This window comes from Lineus longissimus, chromosome 19 (genome assembly GCF_910592395.1).
Source record: "Lineus longissimus chromosome 19, tnLinLong1.2, whole genome shotgun sequence".
NCBI classification, from domain to species: domain Eukaryota; kingdom Metazoa; phylum Nemertea; class Pilidiophora; order Heteronemertea; family Lineidae; genus Lineus; species Lineus longissimus.
Window position 1 is genome coordinate 8,435,522 of NC_088326.1, and position 26,085 is coordinate 8,461,606.

General features: G+C 41.2%; 1 protein-coding gene across 3 annotated transcripts in view; it reads right to left on the minus strand.

Annotated features, from left to right (window-relative positions):
* LOC135503255 (inactive protein tyrosine kinase pTKL-like) overlaps positions 1-26,085 on the minus strand; it is a 64,848-nt gene that overhangs the window by 34,985 nt on the left and 3,778 nt on the right. Inside the window, exon 2 of one of the 3 annotated variants that reach the window (XM_064796743.1) lies at positions 22,163-22,318. The exons of 1 other annotated variant lie outside the window; for it this stretch is intronic. The gene's annotated coding sequence lies outside the window, so the exon portion shown is untranslated. Of the gene's footprint in view, positions 1-18,772; positions 20,032-22,162; positions 22,319-26,085 lie in introns of those variants that run through there. One more of the 3 variants, XM_064796742.1, reaches the window with a different exon arrangement.

Consider the following 26,085-nt stretch of genomic DNA (forward strand, 5'->3'; position numbering starts at 1 on the left):
TAAAGTTAGACGAAGTAGCCGATAGGAGTCTCTCACCCCTCAAAGTCCGTCACAACTATTCAAGCTTGTACAAGGAATACATGCAGCGCTGACTCTAACAAGACCCAATGGGAATGTCGCACAGTCATCTGTCAAAAACAAGACCTATGTTGCAGTATGATCTCTTGCCAATATTTAATAATTGCACTATCGTCATAACCTCATCATACTTCATTGACATTACAGGTACACATTGACATAGACCACTGTTGCAGTCAACGACACAGTCGCTATCCAAGTAGCATTATAGAGGTAATTATCATTATCATACCTCATTAGCATGTGAACCAATCACGTCGCGTCCTTTGCGATCACGGCAAAGCCTCATGGAATAATGTCTTTCACCGTTGAATAATTTTTCATATTCCATGCCTACAACTTCAATTTCTTCATATTCCATGGCTAGAAGTTCAATATTAATATAATATCCAAGATAAAGTTACAAGAAGTAGTCAATAGGGGTCTCTCACCTCTCACTGTATGTCCACACTATTCACGCTTGTACGAGGAATACATTCAATGCTGAATCTAACAACACCCAGGGCCCTTACTCTGTATATTAGTCACTGGAAGATGGCCCATTTCACTCCTTGCTTCTACTTCACCTATAGTCTCATTGCAAACGCCTCAGTTCTATGATATCACATTCACTTTCAGCTGTCATGCAACGCAACAACTGTGCTATCTGCCATCGCACATCAACGAAGAAGTGAAGCCGCCCACATTCCACCTCACGTCTGTTCGACCAGCTGCAATCCTCGAGGACGCCCCACTGTACCACGATTTCACTACGATGTTTGACAAGAAGGAGCAGTGCGCGAGATAGGCAAATGAGCAGACTTCCCTCGCTTGAGTTTCGGAAGAATGTTCCATATCGCGCTAAGCTGACCACTGCTGACCATGACAGGCGTGCATTGGACTGGTACAGGTTGGAACTGAACATTGAATATGCTGGTAGTGACGCTTTCTGATGAGAAGTTGGTCGTGACTGATGCAGTATCCTTGGACTTGTCCACAGCATCGTTCAATCATTGCTCTCTGTGCTGCCTTGATTCTGTACTTACCCAAATACTAAGACCAAATGCCTGTTGACTGTGCTTTAAGAGAGACTGGCGCCATGCCTAGAGATATGACTGACCCCTATTGGCAAATTTGTATGACTTTATCTTGCCTACCTAGCTGCTGCCTATAGTCTCCCTTTTAACTGCGGAGTACTTCAAAGTCGATAAAATGCCATGTTCCACCTTTTAATGTGTTCAGACCGCCATTTTCAAAATAATCAAGTCAGGACACTGCCTTCTAGTCTCATAATAAATTTTGCTTTCCTCAATAATAACATTTCTTCTTCTTCAATGCTTTCATCATTCAAAACTTCTCCTCCTCTGACTTTTACAGGGGTACAGTCATGGCAATCAAAACCCAAATACTGAGACCAAATGCCTGTTGACTGTGCTTTAAGAGAGACTGGCGCCATGCCTAGTCTCTCTTAAAGCACAGTCAACAGACACCAACCCCCTCAGACTCAGAAACCACAAACGCCCAACCCTTCCTGCTACCTTAATACTTCTGGGTATCAATCTCGACTCTCAGGAGAAGTTTTGTGACGGAGGAATTAGGTAACAAACTATTAGAACACCTCTTCGTCCATTATAGTAGTGATGTGTTCAGCGCATATCAATGCGCTTCGGAGCAACGCTGAGCGTGTGCGTACCCCAACGAACGAAAACGTGTGTGTGCGTCCTATTCAGGGTGTAGTGCGCGACAGACCGTTGACTGCTAACAGACCATCCCTGAAAATATTGACCCCAAATCTGCCACAAGGTTACGGAGTTACAGGTCGGAAGGACTTTTCGAGTTCAAGGTCACAGGGTCAAGGTTTAAGGTCGTATCACGACCGTTGTGGTGCGCGACACACATTGACTGCTGACACACCACCCCTGAAAATATCCTGACCGTCCTGAATGCAATATACGCTGTTGTCTCACCTTGCCTTGATATTCACCACATACACATGCACGCTAAAAATGGTATGTCTACGTGAACTCGTTCCGCCTATAGAGAGGTCGCGAGAGTGTGATATACGGAAGGACGGACGGTCGGTCGGATGTAAAAAACAATATACATGACATATCCGCGAACTTTCTCTGAAAGTGTGCATTTTAATACCTCAGTTTGAGAAAAACTATGCCGGACACTGAACTGATTTTTGTCCTTGTTCATACATCTTGACCCTCAACTTTGGATCAGCTGCGCCGATCCGGACTCCGTTGAGGAGAAGTTACGGACGGATTACCTCTGATAGTTCAGGATGCCACCATAGAAATAAGGAGACTATTGCTTCGAGTTTACTTCACCAATGCTGAATACGTTAGTTACCTCTAAAATATATCGCCACCACTCAAATCATGAACTGTCAGATTATTATTTTCCCTTTCGCATAAAACATGGCCATATATTTCGAACCATGAAACGTTCACCGTACATGATAATTGACAATTGACAAATCAACATCATGGTAAAATATGGTTCAAACGCACTTTCTTGTTATTTTCTTTTAATTGATTACACAAATGTTTTTCTTTTACAACATGTCTTTGTGATTAAGTACATTACACACAGTGGCGTTGTCCTCTGAAGAGAACAGTTCTAAAATTCCTAAATCCCAGGTCAGGGTATGTTATAATTATAAAGTAACTTAGTAAGTCATGTAATAGGTCTTGTCTCAAGATATAGGCCTAAGAAATCTAAGTAATCCAAACTGCAGAGGAAAACCATTAATGTAGGAAAAATGTAAATTTTGGTCGAGTCTGTCTGCAGTTTGGCAAAATGAATATCCCAATTCTGTTTGATATGGGTTGCGCAGTCATTCGACATGACAATGTTAATTGCTGCTTTATAGTTGTTGGGGATGATTCAGTTTGGGACATTTAGAGTGGATTAATCAGATGCCCATTAACTATATCCCGAGCAGGGCTAGATGGCCGCGTCATATCCCGACAGGCGATGCGGCGTCGGATGCCATTCAGCCGGTTGCGAATTGGCGTAAATCCCCACCCCATCCCAACCACCCATTTGCGTGCGAGGTGAGGGCAGCAATCCCTCGAAGAAGGACCCCAAACCTCGTGGGATCGTTGCCGAATTCGACAAATGCCGCTTCATAAGTCCATATTCCTTCGAACGTCATTCGATCATTCCTCCCGGCCTTTGGGTTGGTTATTGAATCTGTTAGGCCTAGAACTTTTCAACGGTACCGATAGATCTGGACAGTTTCAAGAACACAATAGAAGGGAATGTTCAGTCACTGTTCCAACCAACATCACATGATTAGCGTGTTTGATGACTAGCGCGGCGCTTGCGCGAGTAAGTGCCAGTGGGTGAGGTCAGAACTCCGTGTATGTTATGTGTTACGTGTTAGTGTTACAGATCTGTAAGGGGTTTTCACTAAATTTGTTCGAAATAACTATTCTTACTGTCAAACATCTTGTCAGTTATGTATTCTAATTGTGGTAGATTTTAGAAACTTTAACCACTAGGTGGTTAAGGATCTGTTAAACGTTCTGGAGGTCAGAATACTGCCTGTTAGTGTTAGTGTTAGCAGCCATCTTTGATTGGTTTGTTGAATCCTGAAAGATGATTTTCGAGCCAGATTTGCAAGTTATTGCTGTTCAGAGAGCTGAAAACTTTGTTCGCACACCTGCTAGTAGCACAGAACCTACAGAGAGGCACATACGACTCACAGAAGAGCAGCTTAATGGGTTAGTGGACGAATTCCATGCCTGGAGAAATCAAGGCAGGGCCCTTCTTACCACCTCAAAGGAAATGATGGAAACTTTTCTCATGTATATCGCATCTGGTGGATATTACAGACAGGTTGGGTATGCTGTGGGCAAGGCAAAGCCAACAGTTATCGCAAATCTTCATCTTGTAGCCAGATTTTTCATGGACATAGCGCCTCAGCATGTGTTTTTTCCCCAGCCTGCTGAATTCGATGAAATCTGTCGTGATTTAATTGATATCAATGGGGATATTCGCCGAGTTCTGCTATACATCGATGGTATGATTATTAGGATTCAGAGGCCAGATCACGCTGGAAATGCGTACTTCTGTGGTAGAAATGGAAAAAGCTGCGATTCCTTGAATTTGCAGTATTTAGTTGATAAGCATGCTCGTATTCGCCATGTGATTAGCGAAATAAGTGGTGCCACTCATGATAAAACTGCTGCCGAGTGAACACTGCTAACACCATGTTCAGCCTGTTAACATGCTGCTAACAGCCTGTTAACATAATGTTAACAGGCTGTTAGCCAGAACTGCATGTTTGGTGGTTCAGGTTAACAGGGATGTTAACAGATCTGTAACACTAACACGTAACACATAACATACACGGAGTTCTGACCTCACCCAGTGCATTCGTTTTGGTACTGGCATGACTGGCGCCTCATCTCGCGCAAGGCCGAAGTAAGCGACCTGAGAGTGGATCACTTCGGCATAAAATAGCCTTTAAAGTGACCTTTGACCTTTGAGAAAAGATGGTAGACGATCCTGTAAGTGCCGGCTGTGTGATATACCCACATCTTTTTTGATTACATCAGGATGCAGTTTTTTGGCAAAAATTTAATAGCTCTTTGAAGAAATTGATACTAGGATGTCAAAAATTGGTCAATAAGGTAAGTGAGTAGTTTTTGTAGTTTACGCAAACCCTGTCGTGTGTCTGGTCATTCTTTTTTACGCTACTTTACCCTGAAGTTACTCGGGCCTAGCACGAGAGCGTTCGGGCTCAATTCATACCGGGCATGCGCTTCAAGGCGCGAGATCCAGCGCTTACCGAAGCGCCCCGCTAGAAATGGAACGCGCTATTGAATGCGGGTTACCTAGCCTAATATGATTACATGACAGATAGATCATGGTCATGATCAATTATAAACTAACACTCCTTCATGAAAGGGGGATTAAACACCGAATACTAAATGAAATCATGCCCATTACAGTGATTACCTCACCTCCCAATTTCAATGATGACCCTTTTGGAATTTTAGAACTGTTCAGAGGACAACTCTTATACGCGTTATTTAATTTTCTTGACATTGACCATCTTGACCTACAATGTATTGACATTTCTAGCTTCAAAACCTTGACGAAAAGCATGAAATGCATGAAATGCATATAAATACATAAATGCATTTATATGCAAATGAAGTTGATCGGCTATTACTCACACATAAACGGCATCGATGTACACACAATGGTAACAAGATAGCGTGATGGCACTGACCATTGCTTTTCCTAGATCAGCGGTCTGATCTCTCGGCAAGTGTAGCGTTTTTGTGTCTCATTCAAAATCCACAATATACTTTGCGTTGAAACATGCGCAGTCTCCAGAGAATATTAAAAGGCAAACCATGTAAAGTTCTTTTAAATCCAGTTCTAGCAGCGCAGTGGCCATGGAAAGTGAGGTCTGTGTCATCGAAAAACGGGCTGACTTCACGGGCTGCTTTATATGTAATACCGTAGACAGATAGTGTACATTGCATACGGCAGAATCAGATCAAATTTGGGTGAGGTGCACGGTAAAGTGAGGCGCGCGACTGAAAAATTTCTTCTGTGGTATGGGCGGAGGCTATAATGGAGGCAATACAATACCTGTCCACTGGAAGTTCAGTATGGATATTTCCAGCTTACGGAATGGTGTCCCCCCATAAGTCCGACATCTCATAAGTCCGACCTTCAGAGGAAGGCATTATAAGTCCGAAGTACCATAAGTCCGACATCTCATTAGACACAAAAAGGTGACCCCATAGAAAAGATATGTCCAAATTCTACAGCATGATTTCTTCAATCTGGCGACGATCATCAGACAATGCTAACGTCTCATCTGTTGACAAATGTCCAGATAAAGCAAGTCTTGCCAACGCTCTTCAGATAACTAGGAACAGTTAACATTTTATTCGACTCGGTCTTGAAAACAGCTTTTTCAACCATTCAGAGAAATATCAGCCTTTTGAAAGTTTTGTTCATAAAACACATATCTTTCGGGCTTATGGTAGTTCGGGCTTATTGTAGTTCGGACTTTTGGGCTGTCGGAGGGACTTGTGGGGGGAATCAACGAAATATGCATTTAACGATAATTAACAGGCTGTCATCATGATGACATGACACTTAATAATCTTGCAGTTGCATCTTTGGTGAATAATGATATCAAAGTCCCCTGGTGGTGATCAGTTACACACATCTGACTCACCAGACAGTCGTGACATGTTCCGGGGAGCGGTGTTCAGTGTGTAGTGTCGCAAGAGAGAGACATTCGTGATTCACGTACGAGAGGTTTTATTGAGAAGTTGTCTGTTACCATCTTAAAGCTATGATTGAGCGATTTCGAGGTAAATTTGGAGGTCTCAAATATCTGAGCCAACCCGACTGTAGAGAATCACTAGTTGGATATGATATGCCTTTATATGTTTATGACACCCAATAAAGAAAGATATGCAGAATTACTTCACATCAATACTTAATTGCTGCCATGACTAAAGTTAGATTTGGTCCTGTTGGGCAAAAAAGACGCTAGAGGTATCGATCAGATATTTGCGGGGCAAACTCGGAGGCTTCCCAGCAGTAATTGATCATACAACACAACTAGTTACGCAACAAAACTGAAAAAAAACACCCACATGCACAACTTCAACATATCATCAATCATCCCTAAAAATGGCAGTGCTCACCACCAAGTGCAGGCGGTTACAATGAGTTGTCCGGTATTAAAAAGATGTTGGGGATGGAAGTTGTTGCAAATCATCTCATCCATCTTCCCTGAAAAAAGCATGGGAATAGCATTGATAGTAAGTGAACTGTGAGCTAACTAGGTAAAAAAGCAATGGAGCTCCTTATTTGCAGCTTGGTTACGTAACTGAAGGAATCCAACCTATGCACAATTTTAACATACCTATTATCCCGGAAAGTTCAGTGCTCTCTGTCAAGCGGTTACGGCGGAGCTGTCCAGAAACGATTTTTTGTCAACTGATAATTATCTACAACAAATGAGTTCAATATCTTATGAACGAAGCAAAATTAAAAATTTTGCGTTACATGAACGTTGCTGCGAATCGTCTGATCCACTTTCCCTGAAAATTGCATGGCCATACAGCATTGATAATAAGTGGACCGCGAGGGAACGAGGTGAAAAACAGTGGAGCTCACTGTTATCCAAATCAATCACATAACTGAAAAAAATTAAACCCATATGTACAACTTTAACATATCACCTGTCATCCCTGAAAGTTGCAGTGCTTACGGAGGAGTTTTCTGGAAACCAAAAATTAGCCTGAAACAATAGATTTCATGCAAATTACGTAATCATCCAAATCTCTCGACTTATTTTGTTTCTCCTGGAGGTGATAATGATAAGAAGAGGAAGAAGAAATTTCTTATAGTGGTAAAAGTGAAAATTCGACAGTCTTCCCCACCTGGGATACGTAATGTTTTGGACGGGTAACGAGCAGTGTGAGGTTTATGATACGCATGCATTTCCTATTTCAAAATCGAGGTGAATTGACCTGAATTATGTTAGTTGATATTATTCAAAATCAAAAAAGCCCAAAATGATGTTTGCAAACCAAATAACTAACATTCCAGGTGGTATTCAGGCATGACAGGGCTTTTTAAGCATTTATCATTTATACCACTAAACACTTAATAGTGATCTCAGCCCTTCAGATATTTGGCCCCGAGCCATGCAGACATTTGTGAACAAGATAATGACGAACCTCAGCGCCTGTGCAGCTATTGCAACTGGGCATCAGTTTCGGAATGTGGCATCTAAGAATGATGTCTCCCAGAGCGGTGATTAACACCAGTTGTCATAATCATCATGCCGATGCAGTAAAGCCGGCGAATGCGGAGAATGATCCGAGAGAATGATTCAAGAGACTGGGTGATTAATATCTCAGTTCTGATGTCTTTATAATTAGTATTGAGGATAGTGGTGCATCTCGCGATGAATCACGCGTGCCGAGGCCGGCGACTGTGACCTTAAGAAATTGTTGGAATGAAAAGGCAACTGGCTGCACAGACTAAGAACTGTCAGACTTCTTCTAAGGCGCAACGCCAATCGTTGACCAGTACCACTTCGTCAGTGCTGACCGGGTGGCGAGATTTTTTTTCCCAAACCACATATCACCATTACTGGACTTGTAATAATTTCTACCAAAACATTTACAAAGTAGAGAAAATACCATGAACAGGGTGTCGCCATTTCAAAGACCAAAAACGGATTAGTTCAAAAAACCTTAAACTTAAAAACCAGAAATATAGCCTTTCTTTCGGCAGCTGTAGATCAGGCACCAGTCCACTGATTCAGATAATTCTTGTACCACTGAGCTGCATTTGCTCTCTACTACTCAATAGCATTTACTTAGTCTTTAAGTTAAGCAATTCATCACCACATTGCATTGTATTTACAGCTGTTTTAACAACTGAGCCCAATTTTGAGGCTTAGCATTCCGCGAAGATGACGTCACTGCAGCTGCTGCCCTCTATATCCCCATCGCTGAATTACAGGCAATGTCGGACAAACATGCGGTTTCGTAATGGATTCAGGCTTTCTAACTAGGGCAGTTAGATTCAATCTGGCACATGTCCGAGTGTTGGAAATACTACATAATTGTTCTGAATATTTCTCTCTGCGACTCTATGGTATCATTTATGCTAAAAACAATGCAGGGTCAAAGATAATTGACTTTGAAATAAGCTCAAATGCGTAGAAATAAGTGTTGATGTCCGACTGTCACGTCACTAAAACGTCATCAATATCTTATGCAAATGACCTTGCTTGTGAGCTATAAATAGTAACTTCGCGGAATGCTATTGGTCCTGTTGTGTTCTTTTATCCCCCTATGTGCTACTAGTGTACACACACATGAATAAGTAATGCGTGTCACCATGGTAGAGCATAGGCCAATCCAGTTGGTAGCTAGTAATATCGAAATTAGTAATAATAACTTACAGTGTTTAAAAATAGAATCTACTTTGATTAGTTTCCTTTTGTACTTCTCAACAACAAGTTTACAAGTAATACATGTGAAAACTTTGTAGTGTGTACATGTAGTATTCGGTGGAAAAGACCCCTTTGATGCAGGTGTGTCAGTTTATAATTGATCATGACCGTGATCTATCTGTCATCCCGTAATCATTTCAGGCCAGGTAACCATTAAAATGTGATGTTGGTTGTAACAATGAAAGAACATTCCTTTCTATTGTATTGTTAGAATTGTGGCAACACTCATCAGAAAAAAATAACATCCTACATATAGCGCTGTGAAAGTCTGGCCATCCTCCACACCACTATCCAGAAAACAGCTCCACGCGCGGGCGTTACATAGTCAATGCATTACAGGGCCAAAGCTTCCGTCTGCGCAGTAGACCAAATTGAATTGCGGCTGGCGTGTCCGCCGTGTTTCAAGGGCGTAAGCTGACGTAAATTTCAGCTCATTTCGTCATCCTCGGCGGACTATGTGCCAGTTAGTACGGAATCGACATTTAAACACTGCTCCACTCACTGCAGATTTTCACAGGAACTTTTCAGCAATCGTCATTTGCATTGGTATACCCAAAAAAGATCTGAAAAGGTTGCTGTAGGGACTTCGTGACTCTCAGAGAATTGAGAGTATGGGCTGATTAATATCGGTGAGTCTCGCTCAGTAAATGTGGGCAACACTTTGATTTTGTTTTATCAGCTTGCTTAACATCCGAGTAAAAATGATTTTACAGGGAGAATTAGTAGTTTACCCAATTAAATAATCTCCTTTTTCAACACTTTCTCGCTATTAAAGCCTAAATATTCCTCTCTCTGCCGCAGATCGAGTCTTCGAAAGCGTAGTATCTCGCGCATATACATGTCGCATGTATTGTATAAATCGAGGGCCTAACCCAGATTCCACCTACTGCTCATATTCCATATACTTTATCAGAACCGCTGACTGTCAGCATGGATTTCCGTTTACATTCAGTCAGACACGAAATCTATAATCAGCAGTGTCACTGCTGTCAAATAACTGTAAACAGAAGCGACTATTCGCCATGATTGAATCAACTTGTTTCTCTGGCAGACTGCCTCATTTGACCTTTACGAAGAACACTCTTAGTGATATAGCCTAATTTGCAAAGCGGCAAGACGAAATCAAATTAATTTGGTAATGGGTATACAGGAATACTTAGTGTTGAGGCTAATGAAATTACCTCAATCCACAAGGTTTCTGACACTGAACTCCAAGCAGAGGGATGGATACATGCGCCTTAAGATGGAGGAGAAGTTCATATCACATTCCAAGCAGATGATAGATATCACATAGATATCTGATGATGATGGGTTGGCGGCTGGAGCTATCTCCGCTACGACTTGGTAAAAAAATGTTTCTCGCAACCGCTCGTGGCACTTTTTATGAAATACAAAGGTTTTTTCCGGCGAATAACCCCCCGCCAAAAAAAAGTTTTAAAAACAATTTATTCATTTGATAATTAAACGATAATAAATGGCACTTTTCTCAAGTCTCATAAGTGAGCGGCTTTTTCTATGAGGATGGTATAGTGATCGAGAGCCAACGAAAACCTTAATGCAATGCAAACGGGCAAGTTCGCAAAAAATGCCACCGCCGTGTGGGCATGGCCGAAAATCGAATGGAACCAACCAGGACTGTGTTTGTCACTATATCAACCATTATAAGCGCGCTTTAAAGTAATTTAAAGGTATTTTGATGGGTTATAGGATCATTATGTTATATTGCAGAACCTGCAGAACTGCTGGAGACCACCGGCAAGTTCCAGATGCAGCAATCTAAAATGACCTCTATATCCGTAGCAGCTGAGCTGTTGAGTTAGTGACGGCGCTAGAAATCGAAAAGAAACTTCCCCTAATCGCGTGAAATTAGCCGCAAAACAATGGGACCAAACAAGGTGTCTGTCAGTTATACCACTATGTTACAAAGCGCCACCTACAAGCCACACTATGAATGAAAACGTGCCAAAAAGCAATCCCCATATATGGTACATGTATGTGTTAGGATGAGTGATCACTGTGGCCAAAACGGAGAATCAATTACCCAGATTGCTGATAGCCAAACTGGCCTTCCTGTTTGCCGAGCTGGCCTGTCCCATATGAAAGGATAAATTTATTCAATGGTTTAAAGATGGAAAACTGTGATGTCGGGGTCTTTACACGAAATATCGTTGTGTTCATCTGGTAATAAAGTTCTTGCAGCATGATTTGCATCAAATATGAAGAAGCACCGCCAGTTTTTTCATATGGATAGCGAACAAATTGGAAATATGCATATATTGATTTTGGGCGTTCACAACAGAGTACTCGCTGGTTAATTTACCTCGAAATTTAGCGCACATTATATCATATAGCCCATGTTATAATGCAGATGGGCACAGTTTAATTTAGAAAGGGAGCGCACAATATTTTGGCTGTTGGCGCAGCCAAGTTCCCAGGGCTCGATCAAGTAGCGCTTCCCAGGGTAGGCCGCGCGGTAAGTTGGAAGGCCTGATAAGATTATCGGCAATGTTGGGAAATGATTCTCAAAGGTGAATTGTTAATGTTATATTGCACACAACTGTTATAATTATAGTTCACGACTATTAAAACAGAATAAAAGTATTGAAATGCCAGGCCCTGGTCACGTGACTAATCTGCACTAGATACGTCCCTTATCTGGCAACACAAAATAATATAAGAAACGGAAGTAACATGCACGAAAGTGCCCTTATCAAAGTAATAAGTCATGTAGTAAACTACGAGGGCGGATCAATATCATTTCAAAAGAGGTTATGACAAACGCTTGACAAATCGTTTCCTCTTAAGATGCAGCTTTCATCAGCATATCTGTGAAAAATTATTCTCACACTCCTCCGATTACATGAAGTGAAGCCTGGTTGACAGAGGTCGGTACAATTTGCTGTTTTTATTATGATATCGAGCTTGGGAAAAGCCTCATGAAATATGTTGATTCGAATATTTTTCAAAAACGAAGGGTTTCATCGGTGAGTGAAAAAACAATGATCTATGAGTTCTGTAAATATCGGCTACGTGGGCTAACCAGATGTACTATTGTTATACAATGTGATATCAATAACATGCCCGCAGTGTCGTGAATTCTGGTCGAGTTGTTCAAAGGCGGCAATCGCCAGTCCTTGTATTTGAGTCTAAATCGGGTTGAATGTGTGTTATCAGAGTCTTCCCGATCATCAGTCCACTTTTACAAATATTGCAATATTTTTGTAATGTTCAGAAAGAGTGTAATAATGCTCGAAGGGAAAATGTGGTAGTTACTTTAGAATTTTGAAAAAAAATATGACAATCATGTTGTCGATAAAGCCAAATGCTGAAAAAAAGCTCATTCTGTGTTTGGTAATAGTTCAGCCGCCACTCAAGGGTTAACGGAACGGATAACGACAAAACCCCGAAATTTATGTGAAAGCTACAAAGGAGTTGTATCAACAATGTGCTATGATTTCAGCATGATGCATTTGCCGGTTCTGCCTCGGCAGCAAAAAGTGTCAAAACTTATTCATCTGTCCTCGTATCATCCGATTCCGCATTTGAAAAATTCATGAGATCCCGCCATGTTATGTATATGTAGCCAGTTAAATATTCCTGCGACAGCCTGCATATGCAAAATTAGTTCTTTGGCCTGCCACAGGTGGTGTGGCAAGTTATTGGCTCTCTTGGAATCTTCTCCTCAAAAACTCTAAGATTTTCCAATTTATAGAACCCGGCCAACCCAGATGATCTGGCCGCAATCTACCCTTAATAGGGCACAAGATAACAAGATCACACTGGTGACGGCAGGTAGAAAATACAAACATTCCAGGTGGTGCAGGAAGAACGAACTTATGATGTACATTGTGCTGTACTGAAATAAAGTGTTTATAGTTTCATGCCTATATTTTAAAATTGGACATCAAAATGTTCACTAAAAGCTCATACCTGTGACAAGGTAATTAAAATACATGTATAAGCATGAAACTATCAAAACTTTATATCAGTACAGCACAATGTACATCATCAATTTGTTCTTCCCGCATCACCTGAAATGTTTGAATTACATACTGCTGTAACTTTAAGATGAGTAGTTCGATTTTTATGCGGTTTTCACACTTGTTGTTCTGATGTTATGCCCTATAATTTATATCCCAAGATAAAAGTTTGATAAAAGCGTTTCAGGTCAACTTTAGAGCGCATCATAGAATCCTTTATTCCCCACAAATGTGACCCGTCCCAGCAAAACCAGGCGCATGTCGCTCTGAGCTAGGCAGGTTGAGAAGGACTATTTGTTCATTTCACTATTGTCTGCCTTTTGTGAAAGATGAGCACTTTAATTTCTTCCATTATCTGCTGGTGTCATTTAAGCTTATCTTCTGTGCGACATGCGACTGGTCTTGCTGTGACGGGTCACATATTCTATCTTCAGACACTTCAAACTTCTAAACCGGGTCTTATGTTCTCAGGGTTCTCTGTACCCCGCAACACCACATTTATGGTTTGAGTAGTTGTATGCTATGGAAAATGACAGGCAGGGGTGATGTCAGGCCATCGTTACAAGCAGAGGCTATAAAACTATATCAACTTTGAGTTAGGCCAAGTGTCAGGGTCACGGCCGGCCAGGGTCAGAAATAGTTGGTCATGGTAAGATAGGGGTATTGTCCGCGTCAGTGTTGAAAACGGTTTCTGTGAATTGGTACACAACAATTATAACAGTTCAGTGGAGTAAATGTATTAGGGACGGGAGCACAGCATCCAAGATACACACATCAAAAACCAAACACAATTTCCTAGTGAAAAAGAGGGGCGGGGTAAATTAGAAAGATTTTCTACGTTAACAAACACAGCCCAATCCCCTTTATTCCAAGCAATTCGAATTCACCCAAGATCAACCCCAGCCCACGCAGACTGACTTGTTACCACTGGCTAGGTCTCACGCAAATAAGATCAGAAAACAACTTGAGATGCTAGAGGGGAGAGGACCAAGGCACTGCGTCCCGCGGCAGGGGCACGTCTGACGTCGCGCCCGGAGGGGTCTACCGCACTGGCCAGTGAGACCTTAGTTTTCATGCTATGTCCTGCCAAGATTGATGTGCGTCCTGCAAGTGCAAAGAATTCTGAAGGAAAAGGTTCTAACGTGAGGTCCTGAGATGATTATGATTTGATACTGGCTTAAAGTAACGTATGATGTGAATTATTGTGTATTATTATTTATTAGTATGCGTAAAATATTTAACCTTCTGGGGGGTAAATATTTGGTAATGAATTTCTTTCCGTTTTGGCTTGCGATAGTTCGACTACGGAATCTCTGAGCTGCCGCCTGACGTCATTATGGCAACTGCTCAGCTAGTCTTATGACATGTTAATTCCGTTGCCATGGTAACCAAAAAACACACCAAGGGAACATAATCGGACCCGGGGACCATAGAACCCAGGGAGTATAGAAATATATTCACAGCGGGGAACATTAGCCTGAGCCGGGGAACATACATGTAGAACTCGGGCAACAAATACGACCCGCAAAATTTCTATTCTGCATGTTTAGAACGTATCAAATTATGTGATGAATATCCATGAGAGAAATTTTTTGTTTTTTTTTGTTTTAGCCACCTGGTGGCCAAACCAGGATTGGAATCGGACCGAAATTTAGTCTACAGGGTTTCATAACATAGGGCTACATATGTACCAAATTAAAGTCAATAGCTCCAGTAGTTACGAAAACATGTCGTATTGGTTAATTTACGCTATTTGACCTCTGTGACCTTGAAAAGTAGGTCAAATAAAAACCCGTGTGATATGTCATGTATCTTTGATAACAATTTGGTGATGAGCTTAGTTACGGAGATATAGCACTTTTTGTCTTTTCGGTTAAAGCCACCTGGTGGCAAAATCAGGTCGAACCGGACTGAAATTTGGTCTCCCATGTACATAAGGGAAGATATGTACCAACGGTGCCTTGCTAAAGGACGATGACGACGGGCGATGGACGCTGCGCCATAAGATATGCTCACCTCTCTGGTGTGAGCTAAAAACATGCGAACTAGCTTACATACATGACAAACACTATACAATACAAGCCCGTTGGCTTCGAGGGTCGCAGCTAGTGAGCTTGATGATGGCTGAGGAAAAAAAAGGGGTAAAACACGGACTAAAATTCACCAAGGCAAAAAATCTCATCACGAGGTTGAAACTGGGGAAGGGGAATCCCCAACAATGCCATACACAGCGTGTTAGTACTTATCACCGTACGAAAAAAATTCATGCTCTAGATTTCTGCCCTAGTTTACTGTAGACTGCCAAGGCTCATACATGGTCACAACGTACACCGTAATAAAAAGGAAAATGTCAAAAAGCCTCGAAGATTTCCAATAGAAATACTTCATTCTCTCTCAAGCTGAGTTATTTGCATCAACACTAGACATTATGAGATTTTAGAATCAATGTCAGACCAGTCCGTGTTTAATTTATTAGCTCATTTAGACATGTAGGCCTCCTCCACAAAAGTGAAAAAACGAAACGAATTATAAAGGGAGCTAAAAGCTTAAGGCTAGCTGCTCCCAATGATTACCGCTGAGCTGACCAGCATAAATAAACTGGGATGATATACGAACGCTTAGTGTGTTCTATGCATTGAATATGATAAAACCAATGGCAGTCAATGGTATAGCATGTTACATGACCAAATAGCCATTAGTCATGATGACTCAATATGAAATGTTCACGTTGACATTGATCAATTGCCCTCAGCAGTTCACACAGAAAAGCGGTCTGATCGCCATGTTGCGACTGTACACAACTGCACGCGGGTGATATGTATACTGCTGGTGCATCACAATCCTCGAATACATCCTGTGTTATTATGGTAGAACTGCAGGCCCTCAACAGCGATTGAGGCGCTGCACAAAGGTTATTTTCAGCTTTATCATTCGGTTAATTGGTTTCATCTTCGTCTAGAATTGATTTGTCAAAGGATAATTTAGTATGATGTCGTGTTCGACAGACGGTTTGATTGATTTAGAGTGAAGGAAGTTGGGATCCGTATGCAATCGCTTATCTACTGCAACTTCTTGCCAGTATAATTTGATGAAGCTTGGAGATTTTGCTCATATCAGGCAAAGGAAGTTTTCATGGAAATAAGAAAATGATTGAGGGAAGGGTTTGGGCTACTGTAATGTGGCCCCGGGTTGCAACTCCAGCCCAATGTTGGAAGATATTGCCCAATGTGGGAAGAATGAACTACTGACTTAATTCTTATAACGCCGATAAGTACAGGATACAAATCACAACATACAAATAAAATGCAAAGCCTGACAACTAGCATGTCTAGTGAGGGAAAAAAATCAGTCGAAAATCCTTTCGTTGATTTGCGGTTTATATCATATTTCATATATGTTGTTTTTTTTCTGTCATTAGCGCCGAGCTAAATCCGAAAATCTTCAGCCACAAATAGTTGATTTTGATGAATTAGTTAAAATGTTGCTTCATTTAAATGTTTTTTTAAAAATGAAATGTACAAACTTAGTAAAACCTCAGTCAAAATCATGAACAACACATTCACTTTTAGAAAGCGTACCAGTATATGTGTATATGTACTATAACATAGTACATAGTACCATAATTACATATCACAAGTTCGGCTTTATTGTGTATTTTCCTGATGAAATGCACAAAGGAAAAGTTCAGGACGAATGCCCAGGTACAGTCCTGATCATATTGATATTAACACTTACTTGAAGCAATATATCCCAAACTAGTACACCAATTCCAATACGGTTTTCAGGATATTGTCCGCAATTGTGCTTGCTAATTACACATTATGGCAAGAATGTGAATGCATGAGTGCGTCATTATGTAATCGGCCATTTAAAAAACTCTTACAAAAAACTTTTTTAGTTCAAACTTTTTTTGAAATATTTTTCACTACAATGATAAAGCACAAAATTCTAGAATACTGATCAAAAATCATCAAAATCGAACGAGTAATAATGAAGATAGAGCTATTTTAACAGCACATTCATTGCCAAATTACATGTTTTTACGAGAAAAAACATGTTTTTGGCAATGAAACCCTTGATTTAACAAAATGTTATTAATGGTTCTATCTTCATTTTTACTTGTTCGATTTTGATGATTTTTTGTCAGTATTCTTAAAAATGTGTGTACTATCGTTCTATCGAAAAATATTCCAAAAAAAGTTTGAAATAAAACAAATTTTTGTCCGGGTTTTTTATTGGCGGATTACATAATGAAAGACTCATGCATTTGCATTCCTGCCATAATGTATAAAGAGAAAACAAGATTTTTGATAACATCCTGAACCGCATTGGAATTGGTGCACTAGTTTGGGAGATAATGAATGAAGAATGTGTTGATATTATTATGATCAAGACTGTACGTTCGCACATAAAACCATGGAGAAACTGGACGCTAGAGGCGCTGATTTCGTTCCTTACAGCACGCCTCTATTACCACTAAGTTGCCTCCATCTTGAAAAGAAGTGCCGCGGATTTGGAAAAGGAAAGAATGTTTCGATTTGCAAAGAGGCTATCGCATCACCACGCAGCCCGCGAAAATGATTGCTGCCCTACGCGGCACTTATAGTTCTCCATAAAATCACCTGAAAACACACCATAACGGTTTTATTTACAAAGATCATATTTTGTTATTTATTGTTAAAATAAATCGTTTTATGAAAATGAAATGGCCAGGGCCATTGTGCTCGCCTCATGTGGAGGAAAGATGGATGAAGAGCATGGTATTGTGTCATGTAGTGTGAGGTTTGATGTAAATCCAAGCGATTACAATTTCCCCAAAATGGCAAATTTACAGTACATTTGACCTCTGTGACCTTGAAAAGTAGGTCAAATCAAAAAGACCCTGGTGACACATTGAATGGTTGTTAGAATTAGATGTACCTATGATATAAAATTGGTGCCAATCGGGCAAGTAATTAAGGAATAATAGCATTTTGAAGAATTTTGGATTTGGACCCCTCCCTGGAGGCCAAACGGCAAATCAGATCGGACCAAACTTCGGTACCTGAGATCACCTGACCAAGGGGCACATGTGTACTTAACTTGTGATCAATAGTCATTGCGGTTAAGAAACGTGCCATAGTTACGGCCTGACGGCCAATTTACGCCATTTGACCTCTGTGACCTTGAAATGTAGGTCAAATCAAAAACCCGTATGATATGTGATGAATCCTTGCTAGGAGTACCTACCATACATTTTTTATTGATAACGGATCATTAATAAGAGACCTATCTCACTTTTTATGTTTTCAGTTTTGGCCCCTGGTTGCCAAGTCATGAACCAGACCGGACCGAAATTCGGTGTCAGAGTACCTCTGACCTAGGGAATCATGTGTACAAAGTTTCAAGTTCATAGCACTAGCGGTTAAGAAACGTGCCACAGGATACGACGACGACGGACACAGGGCTATTGTATAGACTCCCCTAACGGTGAGCAAAAAAGCTGGCACTTGCCGGAATAAGATTTACAGTCTGAACTGGTGACTCAGTACGTGACGTAGGATTATATTTTTTACAAATCTCAGGATTGCGATATCCAAGATGGCGGCATTTGATCAATTCCAGTGCTGTGCGAGTTTGCAAGGAAATGCGTATACATGCCACATGAGAACTACTAACATACATATTGATACGTTCGTATGTTGTTCAAATATAAATCAAAACCTACCTTCGTTATCCAATCCAGTTTAAATCTCATCATCGTTTCAAAGCTCATTTGCGTTTGTTTGAATCAAAGGTCGCATGAAAGCGTGTGAGTACAAGTCATACAAGCTTGTGAATACAAGTCATACAGAGATCGATGAAAGGACGCAGAGCTTTGACTGTTTTACCATACTTGAGAGCATAGCGAAACCCTTGAATGACTGAGACACACCATCGAAACAGACCTGGCGTAGCCCCCTATGGATCCAGCGTCCATAACTGACAGCTACTTTCCGGGCGCTTTTTTGTAGGAACAAGCCAGAGCAGAAATCTGAGACGAAACGAAACGAAAGGGAACAGTTTTTGTGTCCACTCATCCAGTTCAGATTCTAAACCAGCTGTCCAACTCTATGAATATATCCCTCGGCATCCCCGACCTTCTTATGAATTTAGCATCCAAACGGTCACGATAATCCGGTTGAACCTTAAATCGGAGTGGAGCGTCGACAGAATGTCGTAGCCTGTTAATGAGGCTGGTCCTTTCCCTAGTATTCCTGGCAGCCTTCTATACCTTGGTCACTATAGATATGTCTGCCGATGTGACCTTTACCGTATACTCGGCTGTCTGGTTGAATCCCAGGGTACACAAGAATCGATCTGCTCTGACTCTGCAATTGCCGGGATTGCATTAGAACCGATATACGGTAGGGAACGTCTAAGAATGGCATGTATGGCATGGAAAGATCAAATAGTCTGCACAGTTATCCATGAACCTTAACCCCAAATAGACCAAAGATTGTAAATATCCTGAAATCTCATCTGCTTTGCTGCAACATTATACATGTAACAAAATGCTTCGCTGATCAGACAAAATGTTCGGGAATATTCAATACAAAGTCATTTTCGAACGGCCGACAATAATGCGTCAACGCTATCCTTCCAATGCAAGCTCGATGTCCTTTCGCCGACAGTGGTTAGCGTACTTTCCGATTGAATCTCCGGGAATTGGATACACACTGAACCACTACCATCTAACCCATCGCCCTCTGAATATAAAAGCAAATTATCGAACTGGCTTGCATTGGCTTCCAGTGGAAATGGTTGAGTTCGTGGTTCGTCGACTGCTCGCCGCGTTTGTAATGAGAATTCTCCGAGACTATTCTGCTCTTATCCACATGAAAAGCTGCTGTTCGTCGAATACTGGCTAAGGGTATATATTTGAACGCAATCTATATGGAATCGCGTATGTTACACAGGGGACTCAAGACAAATCTGGTGAACAAGACGATAGAAACACAGCATTCGTAGGATACGGTTGCATTTCTCGTATCTCGCATAACATGGCGTACAGTGAAAAGGCAGTTAATCACAGGCTTAAAGTATCAATATCGCAATGTGTGCAAAAATAAACACGTTACATTTACAAATATGCAGAGAGTTACTGAATCTATATCATTGATTCTATCTACAAAAACCGTTGTAATCGTTAAGGAACTCCATGTTGGGAAGTAAAAGCGCAGTGTCCTACACTACGACTTTTCTGTTCCATCACAGAGAATATTTCCAGATAAGACCGTAGTTGCGATTTCCAAGCATATCCTTCTGAAATATATATCGGGTGTGCACTCTCCGAGAAAATATTGAAAAGTTTTGAAGGCCATAGATGCGATTTCATAGCATTATGTCTTTATTATGGAAGACTAATGCGCTCCTCCCAGAAACATTGAAAATTTAGACGACTGAAAATGCGATTTCCAAGCGCCTCAATAGCAAATACTAGGTAGAAGTGCACTCACCTAGAATATTTTGAAGGCCGTAGATGCGATTTCCAAGCATCTTATCATCAAATAAAAATGTGTTGTCTCTGAAGATTCGGAAGATTTTTTTCAAGCATCGCTGCATTTGATAGAGTAGTGCGCTCTGCCAGAAAATTTGAACATCTAGAAGGCCGTAGATTAGATTTCCAAACATCTCGACATCACACTAAAATGCCCTGACGGTAGTACTTTCCAGTCAGAACAAATTAACACAAATGTGTAAGTCTGTGTAAATATACAAATAGGGGTGAACGATCTGAAAGTTGAGAAGACCGAGGAAGAAATGCGAGAATTTTCGAAAATTTGCGGAACTTTTCATATTACAATCAAAGACCAATTGGAAAGACGAAGACAAGATATCCCATCCCTTTTATGGCTGCGAAAGCCCTACTATTATGTCCGGTTGATTTGGCTCGACCCATCGAGGCGGGAGCAGAAATCGGGTATTGTCGGGCTTGGGATTTTATTGATGAGTGGATCAAGTATATGACATACTTCAAAGTTGAGATTTGGAAATTTTACCAAGTCATGTCAAGGAATTTGTGGTGTGCACATTAAGGGGAGATTCGGAAGATGGATATTTGAGGGCGAACGTGACAACTGGTTTAACATACTCTCAACTCGGCTGTATAAGACCAGATCATATAATTCTTTCCCGCCCATTACATGTTAATCAAACATGTAGGATTACCCAAAATCACGATTCCAACAATTAGGTCTGACGAGAATTTTTATAGGCCTATACACCCCTAACCTGGATAAATATCCTTATGAATAAACATCATAAATGTGGTATTGGGCGGTATTATCAACCTAGTCTTATAGAGCCGAATTGAGAGTATATACAACAACTAACCTTATTCAAGAAAACATGTGCTTTAAGTAGTGCAAGCGTGATATTTGCAATTACAATAAAGTATAATTCTATTGGTCAAGTGGTTAACACAGGAGACAGCAAGTAGGCGATGCTAAAGCCTTGAGCATCAGCATTATGTTGAGGTGTGGTCAACGATCTATGGCGACAGAATTGTCGTCATTTTTGCCTTGCATGACAGAGGTTTAGACACAAATCTAAACTGGACACTGAGATCACGAATATCAAAAATCTAATAATAATTGCCAGGATCATATTCAAGTATGCTCTCCAGATCTAGTAACATCCAAAAGCACACCACTTGGTCAAACTTGGCCTGACAGGCGGCCGTACAGGACACACAATTTTTTTTTGAATTACCCAAGGGAAACTATTAGTAATCTCTATTACGCCGGACATTGTCAAGGACAATTTGCACAATGGGAAACTAATCCCTATTACACCGGCTATTACTCAAGATTGAATCTGTGGTCAAAGGAAAAAAAATTGCTGTCATAAGGATAATTTGTCCAGGGGGAAACGTGTCCTTATTACACCAAAAGTAACTCTATAAATAAAATGGCTGCAAATCCTGAATATCAGCCCGGACGAGTTGTGTGATCAAAGGAACTTGCCGTGACCAGACTCTCTGGTAATGGTAATATACCCTAGTGCTGCTGGCGGCGGTGTCGGTTAATGTGGTGGAAGCCAGGAGGTGGCGGAAACAAGGCAACGTTCACCATACCTTTTATCTAAAACTGTTTCCCCAGCATGTTTATCGATGTTTAATCAGACTAAACTACAATCCACCTGGTTCGATCAGTTGTATATCGGGACCCATATCGATTGTGGTGTTGGTGTTTGTCACTCGGTCCATCCGTCCGTCCGTCGGTCGGGCTGTCTGCAAAATATAGTTTTTCACATTTTCATAACGGGAGAGGCTAGATCATCAACGATCCGAGTCGATGTTATGGCGGGAATTCTAGAAGCACATGACTCCTACGTCATTGGCTGGTAAAAGTATACTTGATCGACATGGCGTGAGTTGACGAAGTCAAAGAAGAATGGTCGGTTCTTCCAAATCGTGAAGAGAATATAATAAGAAACTACGAGATAGATACCACCACAAAGTATGTTGAGTACGCAAAGTATAAAGAATTAATTCGAGGCATGTGTCCGAAACAGGACTGACACAAAATCAGTTGGAAGTTGACAAAGATCAGAGATAAATGGTGTTATACCACAATGACACGTAGTATTTCAACGCATGCGCAATCGGTCGTTAACAATGACATGTTTTTAATTCAGCGCATGCGCAATACATCGACTCGGATCGTTGATAATCTAGCCTCTCCCTTTTTATAACATGGCTCCTGTGTACGAGCACGAGTCGTTAAATCGAGTCCGACCCCAATGTTTGTGGACCCTATCAATTAAATAAGCTCATCAATTCCACTCCAAAAGGTTCGAGGTGATATTGAAAACATCAAGTTTGATAATTGCAAATTGTGGGAATGAAAGAAGTAGGTAATCAAAACATGTTTGTTTGTTCTGTTGAGGCAATCAATTGACCATTTCAAGGTCAAATAAGGTCGAGGTCATTGTGAACCGATGTATCATGATAATCACAAATATCTCGACTGGTGGCATCGATAGGAATTTGAAACAAAATGTAGGTTATATGTGCTTTTGCGGCATTCAATGGACTAATTCACTTCAGGGACAGATCGTTTGTTAGACAACCTCAATATCTCAATTTATTGAACAGATAGATACATGAAATTAAGGAACATGTATGTTACTTCGTTCGTCAGAATAGAGATTCTTCAAAAACAATGACGAAGTGTTTGTGTGTTAAAGAGCTAACCTCCACATTTTCGAGGTCAACTGTCCATCTTGATCATGCACGGAGTGACATAGTCTCGTCTGGGAAAGTGGCTAGGTCCGAGGCTTGAGTACGACTAGGTCCCCCCCCCGCCTCCTTGCGGAGCAGCGGAAGGTAGGCATTGGGAAGCTCCTATCCATCGTTTCGGTTCAGCTTGGCTTTATGAAGTTGTATGTGCACTGCCTCCTTGATTTCCAGTGGGGTTTTTGACTCCTGCTCAATGATCCTGATGGAATCAATCACAGGCTTAGTGGTCACATCAGATCTCGATTGTAGTTGGTGTTGGCTCAGGGTCGATTCATAGTCCCGCTGGTCAATGGGCTTTCGGTGTTCATGAGTTCGTTCACCCAATGATCGTTCCGTTTCTACCACATACACCTCACCCCACTGTTCACACCCAACCTTGTAAATCACCCCACATTTTTCCCTAAGTTGTAAGGGGTCGATCCTTGGAACTAACCAGGGCGTTACGCAGAGTGTATCTCGGTTTTGAGAACAGGCTCACATTGTGTTTCACGTATGCTCGCTTCAACCTCTTGGGGACACCTTTCGTGTAAGGAAGGATCGCGAAACCCGCGGGGCGCTGCTCCCTTGCCTCTGGGATTGACGTCAGTCCTTTTCTCTTTACCATTATCCTCTCGGCCGACAAAGGTAAGGCCAATGTTGAAATATACAAAGCCGAGTATTTTTAACAGTGTGAGAAACTGCTTGATGACAAAAGTCATCGGCCCCACCGACCCCACCAAGGTTCTCAAGGGTAGGCTGCAGAGAAAGCAGAGGGAGATCAAAAAGGTGGGCACCGTGACCCACAAGTGTAGGACAAGGTATGCCCCACGTTGTTTTATGATATATTACAGGCTAAGTCGGATGGTTTGATACTAAAGGCCAATATCGTTTGTAGAAGGAGTTATCAGACCTTTTTGCATGGTAAGGTCTATCTTATGTCAATAGACCTACAATGATGTCCGCTCATTACCTATAATTTGACTTATCAGACCATTGATAGTAGCATCCTGCGACTATACACACAACCCTACATGTGATTTAAGGTCTACTGAAAAGATCCTTCTCCAAGAGCATGAACGTCGGTGCAAAGGCGTTCGGGGTCGCAGCTCTTGAATAGTCTAGCATTGTATACCCCAGATGGACACTCTGGGCAATTTCCGAAAGGCCCCAAAAACTAATTCAAGAGACTATTTACGTATGGACTAACCAGTTGGAGGGGGGGGGGCTCTTGAACATATACTAAGTATACTAAGTGGAATAGACGCCTTACAAATGTGACTCGCTCTACCAAAACTAGGCGCTTGTCGCATCTGAACTCGACAGGTTGATACGGACTTGTTGTTCATTTCCCTATTGTAGACCTTTTCTGAAATCTATTACAAACTGATTTGGTCACATTTCACAAAAGGTCTACAATAGGGAAATGAACAACAAGTCCGTATCAACCTGTCAAGTTCAGATGCGACAAGCGCCTAGTTTTGGTGGAGCGGGTCACAAATTTACAAAGTGTTCTTGGATTCGATCAAAAAATATTAAAATTATACAATAACATGAATATTGCTCCCACTGTACATGAAGACTATCGGTTACATCATGCGGAGATCTATAGCACAATATCATCAATCGAAATATCGATGTGCATAAACCTCTACACATATGTGTGTGGCATTTTATTGATTTTTAAATGACGCAGTCTTTGAGAAGGGAGAGAAAAATACTTGCTATTTCTGTCAGCCTATTTCGTGCAACCGTTTCCAAGATTCGGACGAAACCCGTTGGTATACAACAATAATTTCCATATCAAATATCTCCTGATAAGTGAAAATATTAATTGTGATGAAATCAAGCGTACATACCGTTTACGTGACACCAGCAATAGATATTAGACTCGAATGAATATTTTCTTGGCTGGGGAAATTTAGGAGCGAAAGAAACTGGCCAGGTGCGCCTTTCAACAATTCAGCAAGTACATGTACATTATTATGCGATGAATTTCATTAGACATGTCAGACATACTTATAGGCCTACCTTCAATAAAACTTTCACGGCCTCATCTAGCAGCGTTAATAATGAGAGATATATACTAGGCAAAAACCAACTTCAAACGTTTTCCTCAATGTGAAAAACCATCGGAACTGCTAAAAGGCACGATCATGTCAGTTTGTGACAGCCCCTCATCCAGTTACCATGCAGGGTACTATAGAAACCCTGGGCAATATATCCAGCATCTTAGTGTCACCTTATCCGCTTTATTTTGTTCCTACCGTTTGCAACAGTCTTATCATGGATTATTTTATCCACTCGAATTGCAGGCCATCAAGGGGAAGATTGGAGTATAGGTTATGTATATGGCAATACCTTTGAGTGTTGAATCAAATGGAGTCCACTGTGGAAATTGTACAAAGACATATATGCGATCCCACGAGAGAAACAACGGTTCCGGCTCAGCAGAAAAGTCGATAATTTGGATATAATCAGGGTCTTTCAAATAAATTGAGTCTGGCAACTAGGGGCCGTATGGCCTCAACATCAAAGCCGCCACCCGTTTCCGAAGACGCGCGTTGGGCAGAGCTCTCTCGGGTCACGTGGTACACCAAAGCCAATTCCGCACAATTGGACTTTGAACAATTCTTCGATGAACTGAACATGGCCGTTTCAAACACCCTGTTTTAAAGCAAACGCCTGCTTCAACGTCACTGATCTCTATAAAACTATTTAAATATAATGTCAAAGATAACATTTATATGAAAAACGATATGTTTCGCATTTCGCTTTTC